This window comes from Gopherus evgoodei, chromosome 2 (assembly GCF_007399415.2).
Source record: "Gopherus evgoodei ecotype Sinaloan lineage chromosome 2, rGopEvg1_v1.p, whole genome shotgun sequence".
NCBI lineage: Eukaryota > Metazoa > Chordata > Testudines > Testudinidae > Gopherus > Gopherus evgoodei.
In genome coordinates, this window is record NC_044323.1 from 186,541,644 (window position 1) to 186,565,152 (window position 23,509).

At 41.4% G+C, this 23,509-nt stretch overlaps 1 long non-coding RNA gene across 4 annotated transcripts in view; it reads left to right on the forward strand.

The window, feature by feature from the left end:
- Window positions 1-1,431: 1,431 nt before the first annotated feature.
- LOC115646562 overlaps window positions 1,432-23,509 on the forward strand; it is a 361,228-nt gene continuing 339,150 nt past the window's right edge. For 2 of the 4 annotated variants that reach the window (XR_003999061.1, XR_003999062.1), the window contains exons 1-2: window positions 1,432-1,966; window positions 5,565-5,843. This is a non-coding gene — a long non-coding RNA (uncharacterized LOC115646562). Of the gene's footprint in view, window positions 1,967-2,998; window positions 3,295-5,564; window positions 5,844-23,509 lie in introns of those variants that run through there. The other 2 variants (XR_003999063.1, XR_003999064.1) reach the window with 2 other exon arrangements.

The window sequence follows — 23,509 nt, forward strand, 5'->3', positions numbered from 1 at the left end:
AAAAGAGGAATAAGTGAGGAAAAGAGGAAACAATTATTATACACTACAGGAGAATAAGTTTAAGAATATGAGAGAAATAAAAAATGATGTGTGTGGTGGGGGGAAGGGATGACAAAGGAAAGAAAAAGCAGAGTTAACACAACACAGACCTGGTGGGTACTTAATATAAAACTGCTTTAATGCCAGAATGTTAGATTGGGTAGCAATAAAAAGTAAAATATAGGATGGGATAAAAAAGAGAGACTGGGAAGGGGGGCAGTGCACAGAGTATAGTTTAGAGGTCCCAAATGTGGTGCCTGCAGGCACCATGGCGCCCGCTGGGGCATTTATGTGTGCCCGCCTAGTGTCCAGCAGAGGAGAGAAGCCGGGGCCCCATGCCTGCTGGGAACAGAGAACTTGGGGGCTGCAGGTGCTGGTGTTCTCTGTCCTCTCAGCTTCTCTCTGGATTCATCTATTATGTAATATTAAATATGATTTTCATATTTAATGTACAAATACAAAATAAGCCTTGACAAATTGTTGTTGCTTGTCACACTCTTCTGAAACATGAATGTGCTGCTGGCCACAAAAAGGTTGGGGACCATGGTAGTTTATCTAATGCAGCAAAATGCCCACAGCAGGTGGCAGGCCCCAGGAATGAGTGTGAGCAGGGTCTAGTTGAAACAGGAGAGATTTTGAGCCAGGGTGGAGGACCATTTGGGAAGAGAAGGGTTCAGAGCTGTGTGCAGGCTGGATAGAAGAAAGGATTTTGTTGGTGTGGGAAAGAGGATGGATCCTAGAAGGAGGGGAATGGTTTTGAGCTGATGGAGGGGAAGGAAGTCTGAGCCTGGTAGGTTCAGGTAGCAGTGAATAGGTGTGAGCCTAGAACTGGTAGGTGAGAGGGACAAACAATAGAGGATATTGCTGGGTAAGGACAATAAGGCCCTACAGGGTCTTGGAAATAAATATTAGCTCCTAATGGGTCACAGAGAGCTACTGTTTTTTTCTCTCTCCTGCACTTATTTTAAGAGTAGTGTGCAGGGGGGTTCTTTCCCCTCCACTTTCCCTTTGACTCCCCCTCTCTGTTTCGGTTCACTTTGAACAACGGTCTCTCCTTGTGGGCCCGGGGAGGGGTAGCGGGGGGGAGGCGGGAGCCTCCTACCTGCAGCCCCATCATATATTTTGGACCCCGCCAGGAGTAATTAAAACCCGAACGTGTCGAGCTCCGGACCTGACAGCCCGGCAGCGGGGTGCTGCTGAAAGCGAAGCTCCTTGCGTGGAAGAGAGGAGGAGGGCGAGCCCAGCGCTGCCGTTTCATGCTCGGGGTGGCCGCTTCCCTTGCTGATGGCTGGGCCGTGCCTGTGGTGGGGACTGGAGGGCGGGATCCCAGAGCTCAACAACAAGGCGCGGCCAGAGCCTCTCCTCTCACACGTGCACACAAAGGGACCCGGAGCAGCCGCCACCGCCGCAGCTTCTTCCCATCGGACTAATAACTCCTCTCCCCCTCCCCCTGTCATCCTCCTCCAAAACAAAACCGCGCGCAGCACACACACAAACCGTGTAGGGGAGTCAGCAGCACCTCGCTTAGGCGTAGGGCTGGTTCCTGCAACTTCTAGCCCCGTCTCAGATGTGAGTCAGAGTGAGGTGCCCTTTCGGGGGGGTGGGAGTGTGGCATTTGCTTATTAGCGAGGGGTGCAGTGGTTGCAGCTCAGGGCTGATTTGATTTCTTCCCCCCCCCCAAGGCACTCCCTTTGAATGGGGCTGGAAAGTTGCGAAGCGGGCTGGGCGGCATGAGAAAGTTTAAACGCTAAGCGAGGAGAGATCCTTTGTTCTGCTAGGGGGGACCTTTGGAGAGGGTGGCTGAGCCAGACACGTCCAGGTCAGAAGCGATCGACAGCAATTAGCCTTTCCCGTCAAACGCCTCCCTCCACCCAAAGGAGCCAGGCGCTGGGAGGAGGAAAGCGGAAGGTGTATCAATCACACCAAGGTGAGTTGCGATTTACTCTGCTTTCCTTTTGTCTTGTTGCGAAGCTAACACGCCGTCCATCCTACTGCACCCGGTTTCCTTTCCAAGACAGTGAAACTTAATCAGAAAGTTAGTCGTCATGGGCAAGCAACCTTGTGCGCTATCTGCTCTATCGCAGATGAAACGGAGAGAGAACGAGAGCAGGTCCTAGAGCCAGAAATGACCTTTCTTTTCCCTGGGGTGGAAGGGGCTGTCTAATTTTCCTGGCTAAATCGTCGGCATCAAGGAGCAAGTGAAAGGGGTTAAAGCTCTAAGCGTGGTGTGATTTATCTGTGCAGATAATGAATGGGATGGGCCCGGGGCAGGGCTTCTGGAAATCCCCCGTCTTCCTGGCTGAAGAGTAGATTTGGGGCTCTTATCTGTTGTTACCTTTTCCTCCTCTTCTGGTTTTATTTGGAGAGGGGCTGAGTAGATGGTCTAGTGGCTGGGGGACAGGTGAAGGAGCAGTGTGGTTTGTGTACTTTTGTGTGTATGTGTGTGGTTTGCCAGGGGATGCTGCTGGCCCCATCTCTTTGCGCAACAGGTAGAGATGCCAAAGACTGGAAATATCTTTTGTTGTTGGTCTTGTGGCCCGGATTAAGGATCCGACGGCTGGATGTCTCCACAAGTGAAAGGGACAAAGTCTTGCCAAATCCACTAGTGTGCGTGCGTGTGCCCCTGTAAATGGACCCTTCCCCCTCCGTTTTTATATTTTCCTTGAATCTACATTTGTCCTACAGACTGTAGAAGATCAAACTGACCGAAACCAGATACCAAGGGGATTGGTCTCAGTGATTGTCAAAGGAATCCAAACAAAGAGGTGCATCTACCGGAAATAATTATTTGAGAGATGTTTCTCTCTCTGTCTCTGCCCCCTGGATTGAAATGGTTTATCTGGGAGGCTCAGTTAGCAGGAAGTTTGGACTTGGAGTCTGCTAGAGATGGGAATGACTAACAATTGCAGTGTTAATTGAATGGAGGAAGAAGAAGAGGGGAAGGGCAGTGTTGGACCTGAGTTGCTCCTTTGGATACGCAAGGACTGGGGGAGGGAAAAGGGGGGGAGAGGCAGAGAGGAACCTGCTGCCGCTTGCTGGCTCTTTGTCTGCTCAGGGAACTTGAACAAAAGGAGAAACTCGGATGAACTCTCCATCTCTCTCTTCTTCTGGGTTATCTAATCTTCGGGAACTTTATCCAGAGAGAATTACCCAACTTCCTTCAAGCTCTCTCATTAGTTACAAAACAAACGGCCCCACCGTGGCCTCATGAGGAATTCCCTCGATTTCGTTTTCAGAGTTTAAAGAAGAGAGAAGGTGAGTTTTTGTCCTATGGTTTATTTGTTCTTTTCTCCCCTCCCCCGTTTCAGGCTTCAGAGTGAGTTGAAAACGTGAAGTGAGGGTGCTCTAGAGGGAAGTCACAGGCTAGAAGAATCTTTTTTTCTTTCTTTTGTACTTGTAACAGCGCATGGAAGTATTGTTTTATGACGGCAACTCAGCTATTCTGTATCTGCTTACGTAAAATAGATTGGTGGACGCTAGTCAGTCCTGCCTCGGTTCAGGCTTTCTTTAGGATATAGAGAACTTTAGGAGTCTGGGTGTATTTTTTCCTGGGAGGAGGAAGGATCCCGAACAGGAAAACTTCCCAGGATTATGGGAATAATCGGGACGAAAAATGTTCAGAAATGCTGGCAGCAAAATCTGTCGGGGTGAAGGGGGGAGCGAGGGGCATTTTAGTGGTAAGGGGAGAGCCCAGCAACGGGAGGGTGGGGGATGTGTAGTGCATTTGTGGAAATGTGGGTGAGATGCTGGGAAGTGCCCGGTATTTAGACACTGCTGGTCTGGGATTTACTCTACCTTCCCATGAAAGGTGTGCAGGAGGGCCTCGGTGCAACCACATACAACCAGTTTGCGGAGCGGAGTAGAGACTAGGAAGGGGAATTTTGTTCAGTTTACTATGGTGAATTTAGGATGGCCAGACCAGACTGGTCCCAAGTGAAATTCCCTTCACCCCCACATTTTTTTTTATCCAATGGCCTCAAAACAAAACAGAAAACCAAACCTTAATGGTTATTTATTGTAGTGTTTTAGCATTTGTGCTTTCTATTAAATACTCTGCAACTTTGGAAAACGTATTCTGTCTTCCTCGTATTTCTTCTTCATTTTTTTCTGTATATCTTAGCTACTGTGTTTTCCCATTTCCGCTCACTTTTTCTACATCGTGTAATAACTGCTCCTTCTCTTCCCTTCATCCCACTCCGCCACTGCCCCCCCCTTTTTTCCCCTGTGCTGTTCTTTTTCTACTCTGGGCATCCCTCTCCCCACCCCCACTACCTCTCTGTCCTTCTTTTTACTTCCCCTTGCCAATGTTCCTGTACTTTTCCAGTCTCCAGCTATGGTCACACATTCTTCTCTCTCCCTTCACTTGCCTGCCTCACGTACCAAAAATCCCTCCTCACGTGCGGCGGTCTCTCCCAAACCAGGCACAAGAGCGGGCGCACACATCCACTCAAAGGTGCAGGCTCCTTCCCTACTCCTCCCCCACCCTCCACATAACTTTCTCTTTCACTCTGACACATATGTAGGCTCCCTCTTTACATACACAGGACTCATTACACAAACTCCCCCACACACATAGACTTCCCCCCACCAAGCCTCCTCTCCCCTACACTGGTGCAGTCTCCCATCTTCCTCTCTATAGGCATGCCTCATCCTCTCCACAAAGGGTTTCACTATTTCTCCCCCTCCCTCTGCTATATAGAAGTTCTCTCTCTCTCTCTCTCTCTCTCTCTCCTTCCTGCCCATCCATCCCTGGCAGTACAAAAATAGGTTCCCTTACACCCCCACAATCAATACACACAACCCTCATCTTCACAAGCATTCCCCTCCCCTATAAAATTTCCCATTGCTGCTACCACTGAAGGAGCCACACCAGAGGCAGGAGTAGTGGGAACACTAGTGTAGACAAGCTGCTGCTTTTAACTGCCAGCACCTTGTCTACACTAGCACTCCCACTGGTGGAGATGCAATACTGGGAAATCTTAGCAGGGAAAGGCTACTGTGGACAAGGCTGTAGGTTCTTCCCTGGCCCGCCCCCTGCCCCAGTTTTGCAAGTGTTTCTGAGCATGTGCACTCCCTTACTTGTCACACTCTCCCAGATACTTTCTTACTTCCCATATCTTCCTAACTTCAGGCTTTTGAAATATTTTTGAGACCTTTTGAAGATCCTCTATGTCACTTTTCCCCTTAATGCTTTAGGGTTTTCTAAGATGTAAGAGTACTCATTGTGTAAAGAAATACCTATGCCTGTTTCAGAGGGTATTGAAAGTACTAAATAATAATATCCAACTGGATTCTTTTTTAGTATTCCAACATGATGAAGTTTTCCAAGTTTAAACAATCAGCAAATTTAAATTTAGAATATGAACAAATTGTCTGTTAAATAAAACAGCTGAAGTTATTCAAACGTTAGACCGTAACTTTTTGATATTTATACTTGAGCCTGGAATGGTTCTGCAGAATTACTATATAGTATTATTGCTCATGTGTTTGTAACTAACACTCAGTCATTAATTTTATCTGAATAGGTAAAGTGTGATTGTCAGAGAAGCTTGATGGCTGCCAAAACACCTTACAGCAATAGGTGCCATATTGCATTTGCTCTTCAAATGGTGGAATACAGCTGTGGATGCTTTAGTTGGGAGTAACAGAGTACAAACTAAAGACATCAAACATCGTCATTTGGATTTATACATCTATTAACAAACTGATGGTAGTGGCTCTTGAAGAAATCAGAAAATATGGAAGGTGCTGTTGAAAATGGTCTGGAGGTTGCTTTGACAATGATATTCTACAATTAAAATAAGGTATGTTTGTTCTCTTGTCATTGCAAAAAATATATTTTTATCCATTGAAATATTAAGATTATGTTTTCATTGCAGACAAACTTGTATTCTTTCCATTTTCTTTTATAGCTATCAATACCATTATGTGGTGTAACTGAGAGGAAGGTCTCTAATTTTGCATGCAACATACATTTCATGAATTTAGACAGAATACAGTAAGTTATTTATTTATGGACTGATTTTTTTCAGAGGTATTGAATACCCACAAATCCCTTCGAAGTCAGTGGGAATTAGAAATGCTGGGAATCCCTAAAATCAATCCACTAACTTTTAAGAAAAGAAAGATTAAGAACTGTATAAACACATCATTACTGTAGGAAATGTACCAATGCTGTTTAAAGGGTCAATCCTGCATTGAATTCAGTCTAAAATCAGTGTGTTCTCTTTAAAATATATCAATTAAAAATACCACCCTCAAAAGAAACATTTTTACAGAAGTTAGGATCAATAGAATTTTTCATTAACAAAAATAAAATGAAAAGTTCTTTTCTTTTATTTATTTTTTTAGTTTGGATTTAAACATTCTTGTTCTACTATATTTATTTATTTGCAATTCAGATCTTATAGCATTGTGGGAGTTGATGAGATCTGGGCAGTTGAACCTGACCCCATTTTCTTTTCATCGTTCAAACTGAGAGACAAGCAAAAATAAAGGTTTATGGAGAAAAAGTAAACTATTAAACATGGAATAACATCATGAATCGAAGATGTTAATGACATAGTTGGGGAACTCTATGCTCTCTAAATGAATTATGAAGTTTGGAAAGAGAATCATGCGTTTTCAGTGGAAAAAGACATGATATCAGTTTGATACCTGTTTTGTATGGAATGTATTTGCAGTATAGTATGAACAATATTAAAATAGTTGCTTTAGTTGTATCCGTTCCCTCTCTGGCCTATACAAGATGTAAGGCAGACAAGTGTACATCATTTTAAGAAAAGTGTTGAGCTGGTTGGCCTAGTTTAGAGCAAAATTAGAAATCTGTACAAATAATCATTGTTATCCTTTCCAGCTATGAAGAGAGACTTATAGTCTTCATGCTGATGGTAGGTGTTTTTTTGGTAAAGTAATATGGATATACTTTTTTATTTCTGTTGCTTATTGAGGCTATGATCTTGCAAACTACTGAATGTCCTTAATTTAGTTCTAGATTTTTACCCTTAAAATTTGTTTTCTGTGGACATTTTTTCTGCAACTTGGGACATCTTAAATCAGCAGTATGGAAGTCTTTGTCTTCAAGTCTCACCACAAAGAAAGTACTGAGCTGTTTGTAAAAAGATCTGTGCTGCGTGAAACTTTTGCCATTTAGCGTCAACTCACAGCAAAAGCTCAATCATTAAGTTATAAAATTTTTAAAAAACTTATTTTAAATGAAGATAAATTCTCTTCCTCATCAGTTGCTTACCCCTTACCTATCTACAGCTCTTTGCCTTTGTTCAAAGTTAATTTTGCTAGTTTTTCTAATAAATGGAAAATGTGATTTATTTTTTACATCTATTTTTGAAATCTGTTAATTTGATAACTGGAGCAAAATTTATATAAATCTTTAAGAAGGGATGACTACTGTGCTTTACAGTTATTTGAGTCTTTGGTATTATTCAGGTTTCTTGCTGTCATGGTTTTCAGGACTTACAAAACAAATTACTATATTTTTTTTGTAATACTTTGATTTGCATTTGCATTACATTTCTTTTGTTAATATCTTAAGGACTGAAATAAGATTTAAGGATAAAAAAATACAATTTATGTTGTCTCATATTACTTTGGACCACTTCCAGGAAAAATGAAAAGCAGGATTCAAAGAGAGAGAAGGAAAAAAAATACAATGGTTAGAGAATGCTTTTGAGTTACTTTATTAAGTGAAATAAGGTCTCACATTACAACTGAATAAAGTCTGGGAGAAAACTTTATGCTATAATGTTGTCTTCAGATCCACCTCAGGTCTCATTATTCAGTGAGAACAGGTTGAATAATGAGAACATCGTAAGAAAAGCTTTTGACCCCACAAGCTTTGGTTGTAAGAAATACTTTTTCTATATTCTTTTTATTTCTTATTGACGTGAAAATGACCATGGGAATGACACAGAGCAACAGTTAGAGGTGGAAGTTAGAGAAGAGAATATAACAAGTATGCAAAGTGATTTCACAGTCTGTCATGGATGGTTAAATTGTAATATTGAGCTTGATCCCTGGGAAGAAAGGAAGGAAGAAACAGAGATTGTTGTAACTTATGTTCTGTAGGTACTTAAAGGTGTGGTGCAGTTGGATGTTATGGTGAATAGTGGCCATGCAGAGGAAGGGGAGAGATTGCCCTCTTCTGTAGGAAAAACCTGCAGATTGGGGCTGCACGGAAAGGAAAACTCAGTGAGGTTCTGCTCCCTTCCCCTTCATTTCACTTCCTCCTTGAGCCGTTCTCCCTATCCCCCAAAAGAATGAGTTCTCCAATTCTTGCAGAAGAAAGGACCTGAGTTCTGCACAAATTCTCAGTGACTATTTGTCAGAAGGCCCTGTACCTTGTGCTAGCTCTGTGGGGCCTTTCTCATTTTCAGCAGCACAGCTTCAGTGGACTAAAGGTGCATGAGCCTCCTTCACTAGTAGCTGCCCCCAACATAGCATTTGGGAAACAGTGAGAGTTTCCATGTTTAGGCTGAGGGCAACTTAATGCAACTTTGAGATTGAGATTCCTGGCCTTAAGGAGGGGTCTTTAGTAGCCCAGAGACTGGGTATTTAGGGAAGATAGTGCCTCTGAGGTGGTTGACCCCATATTTTACACTAGGAAGGTGGGGAGAAAGATGTATGGAAGGGCTCCTCTGCATGCAGATGCACAGAATGTAGTCTGGTTTATTGTCTCTAATTGTACAGATTTTTACATTTAACTTTGGTGCTAAAAAAAAAAGGCATCAATCCATTCTTTTTGTCTCTTATTTTGCTCAGTGCTGATTCATATTGACATCTGTTATAGTTCATAATTAACTAAAATACAGTATTCTCTTCTTCCATTCAGAATCACCTCACTGGTTTATCAATATATCTAGCATTCTTAAACTGAATTATTAGAATTTCATAGGATCAGTATAAATACTGGGCCTTGATCTTTGTGAAAAATTTATATTGACTTCATAAAGAGGATGGTTTGTGGCCCAGTAAATGCTGAACAGTGTTAGAAGGGAAGAGTTACTGTACCTGAATTATGTAGCCATGTTTTTTTAAAAAAGTAATACCTCTATATTAGAGCTCTGGCTCAGAAATATTGAGGGGCAGCATATTGCACAAGCAAAGCTTAGGCACCAGCATGCAAGTCACTTGCTTTAAAATGGTAAGTTATAGGTCAGGATGGAGGTGAATAGTTATTGGAATACATTTATTTTCATCTTGCTCAATTTTTCATCTCAATTGTATTTATTTTTATATAACTGGGTGGTGTTTCCAACCCACCAGCAGACTCTATTCTGATCTTTTGTACTTAAATGGACGTAATTTGAAATTTGCTGCGGACCTGTGAAGCCTGAGCTGTATGCTATTGTGCTTGGTATCTTTCCCTTTTGTTTGATTAAAATGCATAGACATGTTTAGGTTTCTAGGGGGGACTGAGAACTCTGCCTTTTAACAAGGAATCAGATATAGCCACAGAGGGAGGAACTTCCCCTGTATGGTTACAATGAGGCCGCAAGTGCAGATTCTACGTGTACAACTGTAAACATTGTAGAGCACGTTGCTAGGAAAATACCGTATTTACTTACTGTACAGAAATAGAACACTTCAATAATTTGCCTTAAATCAGGATGATCTTGTTGAAGGTCTCACATGCAACTTTTCAAAATAGGTGAAATTATATATAATTACAGTAAATATTTACATGTTGTGTGTATTTCATATGATTCAAAATGTTGTCATCTCTTCTATTCATTTTATTGTCTGTCTTACAACATTATGTAATATTTGTAAAGATCTTGGTAGATGAAAGCACTATACAAGTGCTGAATGGTAGCATGATAGTAATATTATTGTTTTGGATATAAACATGGGTATTTTCCATTGTGGAAATAATGAATCAGCACTTTAGTATACCTAAGCAACTAGACACAAGAGTGTGAATTTTGCTAAATATCTTTACACCTAAATGCAGTGTTGGAAACTAAGCCATGTGCTACAGTCATGCAAGCTATTTATTTAGCTAGAAGCACACTTCTGAATATCTAATTCGGGTTATGTTAAATGTCTCCAAATAAAAGATATTGTTAATATTGGTAATATATTTAACATGCAAAAAATATTCAAACTATCAACCAAGCAGAAATGAAGAATTTTTTTTTAACTCTTAATTTCTTTCTGTTCTGCAAAGTTGCCTTAGTCATCACAAGTATAAAACTTGTAGCAGTCATAGATAGGTAATGCTGGTTATAAGATGGCACTTGAAGAGTTGATCTTCTATGGCTGTGTGCTCACACTTTTTCGCTGTATCTTCCTTTTTCTGTAGGAAGCATTCATTTAGCCTTTGAAGGATTAAAACAAGAAGCACGGAGGAATGCCTAGTGCCAATACAAAAATATAATTTTTTTAAAAATAGATTTTTGGGTAAGTTTTCAGAAGTGACAGTGACTTAGAGAGATAAAGTGGACCAACTTTTGTTGGTGAGAGAGACAAGCTTTTGAGCTGATACAGAGCTGAAGAAGATCTGTGTAAACTCAAAAGATTCTTTCTCACAAACAGAACTTGGTCTAATAGAAGATATTACCTCTCTTGTGTCTCTAATATCCTGGGACTAACATGGTTACAACAACACTTCATATTAGTTACTTAGTCTCCTGAGTCCCATTTTCTAAAGTGACTTGGTCTCATAGGTGCTTTGAATGAAATTTTACCCACAGAGACTTAAAATACCCCATGTTGTAGGAAAAATGTTTAAACTTGTAGTTTAACTAGTATGCCAAGGGTGGAAAAATAGTACCAATGTATCTATACACAGACAGGGAAACTGAAGCCCTCAGTTTTATTGGATCTCTTGTGACCCACCTTTCTTGACCTTTGATTGCAAAGGGATGGAGAAGATAACTCAAGAGGTTCTCTTTAACTTTATCTCTGAGTATTTTATTAAAGATCTAAACAGGAAGCTACTCAATATTACTGCTAGTGTATTAATAATTTATGAAAATATGCTGTCTGACAAGCACTGATATGTTCAGTGCTGCAAAGACAAGCCATCCTGAGTAGATTTATAGTATGTGAATTGCTTAGTTTTGGTAGAGCTCTATTTGCATAATTTTAAGTGAACTTGTTTGAGTTTTCAAACCCATTAGTTCGTGGGACACTGTTTTTTTTTTGCCATCCTACAAGCTGAGCACTTCTGTTATCTTGTGGGACTTCTTTTGGGGGAAAAGATATGGCTGATATGAAAGTAGGCATACTTATACCTCTGTGATCATTCAGGTGGATGTTTAAATGCAAATACCAAGAGGTGGGGTCATATAACTTTCTAAATATATTAATTCTAGTTCAGGCCACAGCTATTCTTGATGTCGCTGGAAACCACACTCTCTTTATGGGAGAACCTGCTGTCTCATGGACATTATGCTCCATTCAGTCACTCAAGGATATATCCTGCTATACATCCAGGTCTCTCAGTTCAACCTTCTGGGATGAAAATCCCCTATAGAGGTCCTCCCTCCAACCATCTTCTGTCACTTGATTAAAAAATAAATTAGGGTTTCTTTTTGACAAGGCATATAACAAAATTCATATCCTCCTTCAATATCTCAGACGTACAAAGTGTATTGGCTGGTCCTGGATTTTCCTTTTCTTCTTCTGGGTTATTTCCACTTTAGGAAGTGTCCAGATACTGGGGGAGTTTTTCCTTCTTGCTGTTCTACCTATAGGTAGGGGGGGGAAAAAAGAAAAAGAATTTAGTTCATTTAAGTGCTACTTCTGTGTAGTTTAAACAAGAGCACTTTAAACAAGTTTCTTTAGTTAACTGTGAAATCTCGAGAGATGCAGAGTGAATACTATGATATTGGAATGGGGAGAGAATTAAGCCTGTTTGCAATAAATTGTGTATCTCAAAATTGTGCCATGAGAGTGCTTCAAATGGGAAAAGTTAGTGAAGTTCTTAAATAGCCATGATATGGGGTATAGCTATTTTGGGGATCAGTGGGATTGATCCCCATATAGTGAATGAGAAAACTGTCATACAATTCTCTGAAAAAGGGAAAGTTCTTTTTCTTTTTTTTTTTAAAGCACTGTATGTTCTGAATGAAATTTGTTCTCTGAAATAACTCTGCTATCCTCAGCGAGGTTACACATGGGATAAAATTAGCCTCCTCTGTTTAATTTTGCAATACTATGTAGTGTAAGAAGGCCTTTAGATGAATGATAACATTTCTCCTTCAGAAAATTCAATAATTTAATACTTTGGATATGTGCCACTGTTGGGCTTATAATCAATTTTTCCACTGTAAACAAGTACTAGCTTTAACACAGTGAAATTTGCTAAATTCATACATGCTGTAGGCAAGGATTTGTGTGGTCATTCACTGAGCAATTTTCAGAATTTGCTAATCTACTTTTGGTCAGAGTCCCTGGGTCAGAACGTACATATTCCCAATAACACAATTGATGATAGATTCAGAATAACTAAATTAAGAGATGTTGAAACATCACTGCTTATTGTGTGTTTGGCTTCAATCTAAAGAGTCTGCAAAAGTGTAGTAAAAGAGATTTTGTGTGTGTGAAGTTCATAAGTTTGAAAATGGGGCCTGATAAATAATTCATATCCTCACTGATGCAAACTAAATTTGCAAAGAAAAAAATTAGACATGTTTTTCTGGTGATTAGCACTTTGCATGACAACACAATTTGGCACTATAATATAGACAGTAGCTCCCTTCATTAGAAGCTCAGCACTCAGAACTGGGAGTGATGGTCAGAAATGAGGTGCTTTGAGAGATCCATGTTTGGAGAATTTTGAGCGTTCCTGCTTGGCTGTACTTGATATTCTCAATATCTCACTTTGTTGATCACTGAAATTCATTAAGATCACAAAACAGCTAGTGAAATACACTCATTTCTAAATTAAAAGTATGCTTCTTATCATGTAGGTGTGCTGCAGCTTCATGAAACACGTGTGATTTTTATGGTCAGTCTTAATTCTAATCCATGCATTCTAGAGGTTATCAGTTTAAAGCTTCTCTTCTGTGCATGTTTAAAGATTATGTTCACATCTACTTAGTTTATCTGGATGAACTGACATTTCTTTCGTACATTCTTTTTATCAATATCAAAACCTGATATTAGAATACTGTCATTCAACTTTATATGTACCGGATGCATGAGAATTATTTTTGGTCTGTTCACTATCTGATTGTACAGCAAAAAACTTTTGTTGAAATCAAAATGAAGCTTTCGAACATTAGAATCTCTTGGTTTTGGTCATCCGAGTGAAATTTAGGAAGTTCTGAAATATATAAATTTTCTGTATGCATTTCATTATTATGTAAACCCTGTGACCATCAGGTACTGTACATTATGTTGTATGTGATGGATTGATCACATTGCTTTTTAAAGGTATAAAATGTTTCAATGAAAACAAAACCAGTGAAAATTTAAACCAGCTATCTTTATAACAAGCTGCAGTACCAACTCAAATTATAATCCTATGCAATTTTTCATGCACATGCTACTTGAGATAATTTTTAAAAGTTTTGAATTTATAATTCAAAGTTGATCAGTTAAACTGACTTTAAAATTATCTGCACATGTTGTTTTAGACACTTTTTCCCTTTAAAAAAAAAAAGTTTTTGTGGTTTAGGGCAATTCAGCATAGCTGCCAGAAATGGAAGGAGATTTCATCTGTTCTGGAATAGTCCAATTTCTTGAGGAAACACCAGAGTTGGAGAACTAATACTATATGTCACTGCAAAGCTGGAATTTTCAGTTTTACATTGGTGTGTGGTATGACTTTTACTTCTAGTTCTAGCAGACTGCAAGACACCAGATATCCATGTCATTCTGATTACCATCTTTCTTGAAATTCCAACATTTTATCAGCAGTATCTCAAGAAGAGCTATAGCAGAAATTGAAGCACTATACCTTCTTCTGAAAACATGAGATGTAAGTGTTTGGATGATGAAGACAGTGATAACTTGTCTCGCAGTTTGGAATATACTGGCTGTTGGTGTAGCAATGCAGTTGCATGTCATTTTCACCTGCAACATTTAAAGTCCAAAATTATTTTAGAGCTAGTAATGCTTAAAAAGGCTAACAGATATGTGAACAGAAAGGAGAAAAGGTTGACTTATTATGGGGTATCTCCTGTTTGTTTGTTTGTTTTTGTTTGTTTCTAATTTCCTATGTTTTGTCTTTCTACTACTTTCAAAATGTAAACGTAATTGTGACCTTGCCTCACACTGTGTGTCTATGAGGCTGCCCACAGTTCCCTTGTGAACATCAGACATAAGTTATAGCTGGAAACAGTTGGTGATTCTACCTTCCAAAGGACTATGGTCACTTTGGTTTTTATGGTGGTCAGAGACCAGGTCTTGTGCACACTTTCTTTTCATGGCAGCAGATCAAGTTTTCCCAATAATGTGTTCATATAGGAAATGTAATATATTAAAACCAACAAAAACAAAACACTTCTTTCCTGCCCCTCATAATAACAATTTGTGTTTAGTTCTTGTTCACACAGCTATTGGATCCAGTCGCAATATAAATACAATATAAATGCCTAAACATTCAGGATTAACTAGAAATTCTCTATTAATTTTTTCCATTCAAATACCTCCTTTAAAATTCATGTTAACTCACCTAATTCGTAAGAGCTTTTCCACACTCAGAAATTAAAACCAGTAACTGCAATGTTCCATTCAATTTCGTTTGGTCAAAGAGTTCAAACTTAGGTGGCTATATTTCGCTATACAGTGCCAAACACCTGTAATTGCCATTGACTTCACTAGTGACATGGGTCCTCAGCGCCTTTGGAAAAATAGGCTACTTAAGTGCTTAAAGTTAGGCATCGATGCAGGGTCATTTTAATCATTGATACTAATCATGATTTAAATCAGCAAACTAGACCCTTGATTTAAATAATCAATTCTAATCATATTTAGCATTTGTACTTTTTAGTTATTTTTCCTAAAGAAAGGTTGAGTGTCACTGTTTGGTAATCATTTAAACTATGTTGATTTGCAGCTAAATATAGTGTGTACACTAAATATCTTTTTGATAACCAGGAGCATACATTACTTCTATATGCATTTATTTAAGTGATTAAATAGCTTAATTTACATATATTTAAAGTCTTTAATTTTTACTTATACTTTTAAAAATGGTGCATTTCTTACGTACTAGATTATGGAGTTTTTTTACTTGTGACTTGTGTAAAGCTCTAATTGAATTCAAATCTCCATCCAAATTAAATACAACAAAGACAGCATTTTTATTAGTAACATAAAACTACCTTAAGTGTGCTGGATATAGAAGGAAAAATAAGTTTTACATTTAAAGTTTGCCATGGATCCACAGGTTCTGTGCTACACCTCAGCTTTTAAACAGTCTTTTGGAGGAACCCTTTCAGTGTGCCAGACCCCCAAAGGGTCTCACCCTTCCTTCAGGGTAGGCCATGCAGCTTCACAGCCTCTTAGACAGAGCCTTTGAGCTTCAGAGTCCAGCAGGTCCAAATGAGCTAGACCAGGGGTCGGCAACCTTTCAGAAGTGGTGTGCCGAGTCTTCATTTATTCACTCTGATTTAAGGTTTCGCGTGCCGGTAATACATTTTAATGTTTTTTAGAAGGTCTCTCTCTACAAGTCTATATATTATATAACTAAACTATTGTTGTATTGTAAAATAAACAAGGTTTTCAAAATGTTTAAGAAGCTTCATTTAAAATGTTGATCTTATGCTACCGGCCCGCTCAGCCTGCTGCTGGTCTGGGGTTCTGTTCACCTAGGCCGGCAGTGGGCTGAGTGGGGCCTGTGGCCGGGACCCCAGCTGGGAAGGGTCTGGCAGACAGAACCCCAGACCACGCTCAGCCCACTGCTGCTCAGGGGTTCCATCTGCTGGCTCCTGCCAGCCGGGATCCCGGCTGCCGGACCCGCTCAGCCCACTGCCTGTCTGGGGTCCCAGCCCTGCCCATATACAGTGGGTACCTACTGGCCCATTCTCTTCCTCTCTCTGCACTGAGCTGAGGGTGGGAGTGGACCGAACACAGGGATTGGGGTGAAGGGTCTGGCCAGGAGCTAAAATGAGGGAGGGGGCTCAGGGTTGGAGCAGGAGGTTTGGGTGTAAGGGCACTTACCTGGGCAGCTCCCATTTGGTGTGAGGGGTGCAGGTGGGAATGTGAGTAAGGGTACAGGAGTTCCCATTTGGTGCTCAGGGTAGGGGTGGGGATGTGCGGGGTGCATGGGATGTGGGGGGGCTGGGGATGTGGGGGTGCAGGTGTCAGGGTAGGGGGACTGGGTATATGTGGGGGTGCCAGAGTCAGGGTTGGGGTCATGGGTGGGGGGTGAAGGAGTCAACAGAGGGCTGGGTGGTACAGGGCTCAGGGCAGGGGCCTGAGGTGTGTGTGGCGGGGTGCAGGGCTCAGGGCAGAGGACTGGGTGTGTGTGTGTGGGGCGGTCAGGGCAGAAGGCTGCCCCCCCAGAATCCCCAACCCTCCCCCGCTCCTTGTCCCGACTACCTCCTCCTGGGACCACACCCCCTATCTAAGCCTCCCTGCCCGTTGTTCCCTGATTGCCCCCCTAGGACCCTACTCCCTACCTGTCCCCTGACTACCCCAACCCTTACCCACACCCTCGCACCCAGATAGAACCCCCTGGACTCTCATGTCCCATCCAACTGCTCCCTGCCCCCTGACAGGACCGCCCCCGAACTCTGGACCCATCCAACCCCTCCTGCTCCCTGCCTGCCCCAACCCCTCTCCACACCCCTGCCTACTGACAGCCCCCCCAGAACTCCTGACTCATCCAGCCTCCCCAGTTCCTTCTCTCCTGACCACACCCTCCAGAGACCCCCCACCCTAACTGCCCCCTCGACCCTCCTTGCTCCCTCTCCACCCCCCCACCCCCTAACAGACCCTGGGACTCCCATGCCCATTCCAATCCCCACCTCGCTCCCAGCCTCCCCCCTCCAGAGACGCCCACCCCTAACCACCCCCCTGGGATCCCACTCCCCCATCCAACCCACCCTGCTCCCTGTCCCCTGACTGCACCCACCCCTTACCCAACCCCCGGCCCTCTTACCATGAGACTCCCCGCTCATCTGGAGCCCTGCCTCCACGTGCGCGCACACGCAGCTCTGCTGCGCCCCTCTGCACTGCGCGCGTGGCAGCAGGGCTCCGGATGAGCGGGGAGCGTCTCCATCCCCACGGAGCCAAACGCTGCCCCACGGAAGCACACAGCTTCAGCCCCCAGAGCACTGCACGCGCGGCGGCAGGGCTCCAGGGGAAGGCGGAGGAGGGGCCGGCAGCTTGCTGCGCTCAGCCGGATGCTCCGGCTGGGGAGCGGAGACCCTGCAGCTTGCCGCGTCGGCAGGATTTTTAATGACACGCGGAGTCCCAGCAGGTAGTCGCATGCCATTAAAAACGGCTTGCGTGCCATCTTTGGCACGCGTGCAATAGGTTGCCAACCCCTGAGCTAGACTCTGGGTCAGGGTGTATTGGATTTAAATCATGATTTAAATCACTAGTCAGGAAGACTCGATTTAATCATGGATTTCTACATAAAAGTGCATTCTTTGTTGTTTGTTATAACCTTAATACATATTCTTGACAACTCAGAGAGAGATGTAAGTTTCATTTTTAAAAGGTACATATTACACATTTTTAAAGTGATTTATTTTGAAAACTTTTCAGATTAGTTTTACAGCTATATCAGAAAACGAATGATTGTTTGGTTATTACATTTACCAAAGGTAATTGAAGCAGATATTTATGAAGTTATTGGGAGGTGAACTATCTCCAGTTCAATAAGTTAATCATTAATATTTGGAGGATTTTCTTGCCATGCTGTATTAGGAGGAGAACATCACCAGACAGACATTTTATTTAACTAAAACAACAATGTTATGTATCCTGGATTTTTTTTAACAGCAAACAGAATATTTTAACAAAACAAGCATATGAATTTTTGAATTTAGTTAAACATTCAAGTGTTTTACAATCAGGTTTGTTTTTGTTAAAATTGGTTTTAACTAAATTAGTTAAATGAAATTTTTTTTTAAATAAACAAAAATTAAACCTACTATGTCAGCCAGGTTGACATGAGAAACTTAAAATATTGGCTTCTGCAGCTAACTCAGTTGTGTTCACCTTCATTTTCTTGTTTGTTCATAATCTGGAAAAGAAAAACAAGCTTTCCTGCTTTTTTTCAGATCCCAAATGATTTCTCAATTTTGGAATGAATTAGTCCAAAGGAAGAAAATATTCTTTCTATACTGGCAGAAGAAGCTATTGCTGCTAAAAGTGAGATTATTGCTTCAACAGTCTCTGAGTCCAAGTGCTTAAGTGACTTCCATCAGTTCACTGATGTGACTTTCTTTAAAACATCATCATCAAACATATTTCTTGAATGGTTCACCCTTAGGTCTGAAGTTTACTATAGTTGGCATTATGGAGGGATGATTGCTGGATGTCCATGTCATAGCCAACTCCTCTTCTTCAGCAGTTAAGGTTTGACCCTGGTACCGAGTATTGAGAATATTTTCAAGAAAATGAGCTGTCCCATTTGGTTTTTTTAATGCTTGTAGTTTAACTCTGTCATTGCATATTTCTCTTTTTAAGATCTCACTCAGTTCCTTCTACATTTCAACAGCGTTGTCTGTTACAGCTACCCTCCTATTCCATTTTGTTTCTTACAGCTAGTCCCTATACTCCATTTTGTTTTTGTTCTCCTCCTGTGGCCGCCCTTCCCTGGCTGTTAAGTTGTTTTACCAGGGCCACTGCCCTTCTCAAAGGGAGGGCCCCTTAAGTTGTTTAACAAGAGCCATTGCCCTTCTCAAAGGGATGGCCACTTGTGCTGCGTGCTAAATGGGACCACTGCCCTGTTCAAAGGGTTAGTCCTGTTATCACCTCGTTGAACCTGGGCTCAGTGTAGGGCAGGCAATGTCCAGAGCTGCAAGACCTATTGTGTTTTTAAGATCCTGGGCATGAGTCAGAGGCCTCATGTGCTTTTGAGTCACCTATTGCACAGGACTCTGACCAGACATGTTTCTGTGCTCACCTGCAGTTTTTCCCTGTGCTTCCTCCCCTGTGACAGAGGGAGCCTATCAGGATTACTGGCGGGAAACTGCCTGAGTTTGCCTTTAAAAACAGACATTTTTGAAACAAACATCGGAAAGGTTCCTGCATTCCTGCCTGGTCTGATCAGCCAGGGGTTTTGGGGGGTCCTTTCTCCGCTCTCATTTTATTTTTGAGTGTACCCCCGGTTTTTTACCCCCCCCCGAAGAACGAATTGCTTCCTGAGAGATCTCCTGATTATTGAGACTGTACCGAGCCCTCCTTGCTTCTTCTGATGTTGCTGCTCCTTCTGCCTTTGCTGCTGCCTTGGGGACTGGTAAGAATCCCTCTGTGAAACTTTCCCTACTTTTATTTTATTATTTTAGCTGCTGGCTCTGTTTCCCCAGCACACAGACTCAAGCTAAACCTTGGTCTGTGTCTTAAAACCTCTCTTAAACTCCGTGGCACTTTGCTGCTAAAAATAAGTTTGTGCCGCTGCTAAGCTCTGCTCCTGTGGGCTTTGCCTCGGGACTCCCTGCTTTCAGCTGTATCCATTGCTGCAGCCACCATCCCTTGGCTTCCTTGGGAGCTGGATCCTGGGCACATACCACTCTGCCCTCTGTGACTTCCCCATAGCATAAGGTGCACCAAAGGTTTTGTTTTTTTAGTTTAATAAGTCATAGTTTGTTAAGATAGTAGAGCTTGTAAGTTCACCTGCCTTGTTATAGTTTACTGTTTTGTTGCTCCGTATAGTTGCTTCTTATAGTTTTGCTTAGAATTGTGATACTTGTTGTTTTGCCTAGTCGCTGGTTAAGATAGATAAGGTTTTTGCTGCTTAAATTCATCTTCCCGCTGTCCCGATCTCTCCCTGAACTTTCCCGTGTCTGTTTTTCCCCCGCTCCAATCTCCCCCTCTGTGTACTTCTCCGTGTCTCCCTGTTATAACCCTTTGCTGCTTTTTCCCCTGCATCTGCACTCCCTCCGAACTTCCCAACTCCTTGCTGCTCCCCCCCCCCCCGCGTCTGCATCACCATCTGAACTTCCCAGACCCCTTGCTGCTTCTCCCCCTGTGAAACTTCCCAAACCCTTTGCCGCTTTTTTCTTTTGTTTTTGGTGTCCGCTTGTTGCTTAAACCTCTCTCTAGCCCTTCTTTACACTTTTCTGCTGCCCCTCCCCTACCGAAGATCACCATCACACTGCTCCGTTGTCCTTACCCTGCAGGGCTTCAGAGTCTCTCGCTGCTTCCAGCTGCACTCTCCTCTCATCAGTTGCCACTAATCATTCACTCCCCTCCCCCCTCCTGTTCCTTGACCCAGCCTTTAGGTACACTCTTGCAGATTATCTGCTATCCTAGCCTCACAAATTAAGTCATTACTTTTCTTTTATACCGTTACATTGCATAATTTCACTTATCATCCATATTGTATTATTGCACTGTGATTCACATTTTACTTGTAATTATAATACCCCATTGGTTGCTTCCACTTTTCTGATATACTTTGTATTTGCATTGATACCATTGTGTTACATTGTGTATAAGGCCACTAACCACTTAATACATTCTGTCTAAGATTGTTGACCATTTTATATAGAAGCTACCATTTTATTTTGCATTTCTTTTGATACGCTTATTGACTATACTGTATCCCATTGTGCTGAACCCCACTTACTGTACCCCACTGTTAGAACTCCCTACACGGTTCAATAAGAAGAACCCCCCCCATCGTTGTCTATTGTAAACACCCTATACACCCCATCCCATCGTATTTCAGTGTTAAATTCCCACCACTTCCTTTTTCCTTTAATAAAGAAATTAATTGGCACCCCACCTGTGTGGTAATTGCTCCTCAAGATCCCATATACCTGCAGGCAGGGACAAGCATCACAATAAAACAGCTATTTCCCTGCTTTTTGTTCAAGGCTACAGAAATGGGCTTCAGGCTACTCGGCATGTGTTCAACATTTTCTTAAGCCCAATGTTGAGAACTTTGGCTGTGACAGTGCCATCTATTTTTTCACAATTCTGTTCACAAACTGTCATCAGAATAGGCCAGTTCTTGATATAGTGCTCAAAAGAGTCCACTACTGAGTTCCATCGCATGTCTTGTGGGAAGAGTTAGCTTGGTTCCTCCCACTTTTTTCAGAGCAGCTGCTGCAAAGTGGTTGTTATGGAAGTATTTTGTAATTTCAACATTAGCCTTTATTTCTGGGAAAATTGAAGTCTTTGGCTAGGAGGTGCATCAAATGAGCACTGCAACCATATGTTATTAGCTTGGGACTCTCTTCTAAATAATTTCTTCTCATCTTGGATACATTTGCAGCATTATCTGTGACCAAGCTGCATACTAGACATTTTAATTATTTTTCACAGTTTGTTATAGCTTTCACTGCTACTTCTTGTAAGTATTCTGCATATGCATTTCCTGATGTATCAGTTGTTTCTGTAAGGAAGACAATCCCTTCTTTTGTTGTCAAACAAGCACATGCAATGTCCACAATGATCCTGTTGTTCCAACCATCAAGAGTCAGGTTAACAATTTCACCCTCTATACCTTTTGCACACTGCTCAATTTCTCTTCCACGCACTTTATCCAGGAATTTGCCTGTGACATCTGCTCTGTCGGTTGGACTGTATCTTGGTCTTAATGACTGAACCACATTAATGAAATGTAGGTTAATAATATAATAATAATAATAATAATGGGTTCTGAATCATACGGAAAGGAGAGTTTGTTGCATAAACAACCCAGGTAATTTTTTCATCAATTACCTTTTCTTGTAATCTGCTGGTTCTTATCACAAACTTATCTAAGGTTGTTTCTGGATGATAGAGGGATTTTTTATTTTATTTTTATTTTTATTTTTGCTACAGGTGATATACTGTGGCACAGTGACATACATGATGTACCATAGAGTAACAACTATATTTTTTGCTCAAACGTGAGAATTCAAGAGTAGTCCAGAAGGAAGACGTATGAAATAAAAAAGTTTACTGACCTGAAGATCCTGCATGTTCAGACGTTGCTTTCATCATCTTGAATGCAGCTTCCTCCTGAGAAGGATCACTTCTCATTTATGATGTTTCACTCGGGTAACCAGGCCTTGCATTTCTTTGTTGCACTGTTTGCGTTTTCCACGCATGCCTGTTTTACCCACAGATAGAGGAACTTAACTGAAATATTCCCAAACTGGGTATCTTTTATGGCCTGCTGCCATTATAGGTCTTCCCTTCTAGTGAGAGAATGGTATGGTAGATCTCAAATCAATGAAGACTATACTCAGAAAGACCTCAAGACTTCTGGGATATACTACTCAGACAGTTTCCCTTTTGTTTCTACTGCCTGTCCCTCCCTTTTCACATTTATCTCCAGACTTCTTTTCCTTGTCCAGATCTAGTCCACCTCCAACAATCTTCTATTCATTGAACTTTTTGAAACTTTGCATTTTTAGAGAGAGGTTAGGGATTGACTCTATGTACACAAATTTGCAGAGGGACAGTAGGGTTGAGGTCTGTGGTTTCTCACCCCATATATTATATTATTTATTTAAAAAACACATTTTTGCTGTTAAAAATCATATCTCTGGGGAGAGAAATTCAGTTTTAGAACTGTGAAACTAAGCATCTCTGATGGTATCTTCTAGATCATGTACTGAGTCCCATTGGGTAGATAGAAAGATTAACCTAAATCTATACAGAAGCCCCTGGAAACCCATAAGATTGGGTCCCTAATCCATGAACTATTGGAACTCATTTACAAAACTTTTCTTAAACGTTACATGAATATTTTGTCTCATACTATAGACTTAGAATTTATAATCCCTATTCCGTGATGATATCTTTGAGCTATAATGTATCTTAATTAAAATGATCTTTTAGATAAGATTTTTTTCCTCAAAAAGCATTATATCAAAAAAATCCAATTTAAATAAAAAAATCAAATTTTTTTTAAATTGTTGATTTGTATCCACCCTGCTCTGGGTAGAGACTTTTACATTCCCTAGTCAGTATTTGCAGTGACACCCCAAACAGCAGAGTGAATTGATTAGTCAACTAGAACTCAGCATTGGAAGACCTTAGGTTAGCACAGATAAACAAAAGCTAAAGCATAGACCATTCTGGTCAAACCACAGTTCAACAGTAGTGAACTCAATTTTTCTGGCTGTCTCCCTCTGACTTTCTTTCTGAGGCCTCGTCTACACTACAGCGGAAATTCAGTCTAACTACGCAATTTGAGTTACATGAATAGCGTAATTCAAATCGACGTATCTTAGATCTACTTACTGTTGTTTCCACACTACATGATGTCAACAGGAGACACTCTCCCGTCTACTCCCCCCTACTCTTCTCGATCCAGTAGAGTACAGGAGTTGATGGGAGAGCGATCTGCGGTTGATTTAACGGGTCTTCACTAGGCCTGCTG